Here is a 756-nt window from a genome sequence, read left to right as displayed (position 1 = left end):
CGAGGAAGCTCTCGAAGGGGGAGACGCCGACCACGGAGGCCCGGGGCCTCGGCGCGAGCTCACATCCCCCCTTCTCTCCTCCCCACAGGCAGGGCCCCCCGCCCCCAGCCACGGAGGCTGGGGGTGGGGGGGACACCGTGTCTGCACTTAGGGGGACGGAGGGCCCAGCGGCCCTGCGAGGACACCCCCAGCCACGCAACCCCCGGGGAGGCGTGCACATGACACACACGCACCCCGGAGGGGCGATTGATCGTCAAGCGACGCTCAGACAGGCGTAGCCCCGGGAGGAACCCGGGGCCGCAAGTGCGTTCGAAGTGTCGATGATCAATGTGTCCTGCAATTCACATTAATTCTCGCAGCTAGCTGCGTTCTTCATCGACGCACGAGCCGAGTGATCCACCGCTAAGAGTCGTACGAGGTTTTTCAAGTGTTTCGTTTTGGCGGGAGACCCGCCCCTGGCACGGCACATCCCCCGCGCCCCCCCCCCCCCAGCCCCTTCCCTTCCCGGAGGTGGGAGCTGGGAGCTGGGGTGGAGGGGGGGGGGTTGCCTCTGGCCGGGCCAAGTCAGAGAGAAAAACAGCAGACCTGAGGGGTCGGGAAAGGTTTCACACAACGGGGCATCCAGCGCCGACCCGCCGAGGCGGGCTCGGACACCCCACAGGCGCCCGGGGGGTTCCCACCCTCCCCCAGGGAGGCGGGGGGCGCGCGCATGCACCGCACACGGCCACGGCCCACACAACGACCGCCGGGTAGCCC

General features: G+C 69.2%; 1 non-coding gene across 1 annotated transcript; it reads right to left on the bottom strand.

Moving 5' to 3' along the window:
- Positions 1-258: 258 nt before the first annotated feature.
- Positions 259-411, bottom strand: LOC133053789 (5.8S ribosomal RNA). The gene has a single exon (XR_009692325.1). It is a non-coding gene; the product is annotated as a 5.8S ribosomal RNA (ribosomal RNA).
- Positions 412-756: the final 345 nt, after the last annotated feature.

This window comes from Dama dama, unplaced genomic scaffold (assembly GCF_033118175.1).
Source record: "Dama dama isolate Ldn47 unplaced genomic scaffold, ASM3311817v1 ptg000275c, whole genome shotgun sequence".
Lineage (NCBI taxonomy): Eukaryota > Metazoa > Chordata > Mammalia > Artiodactyla > Cervidae > Dama > Dama dama.
Note: the sequence above shows the minus strand (reverse complement) of the source record. Positions and strands in the feature narration are given on the sequence as shown.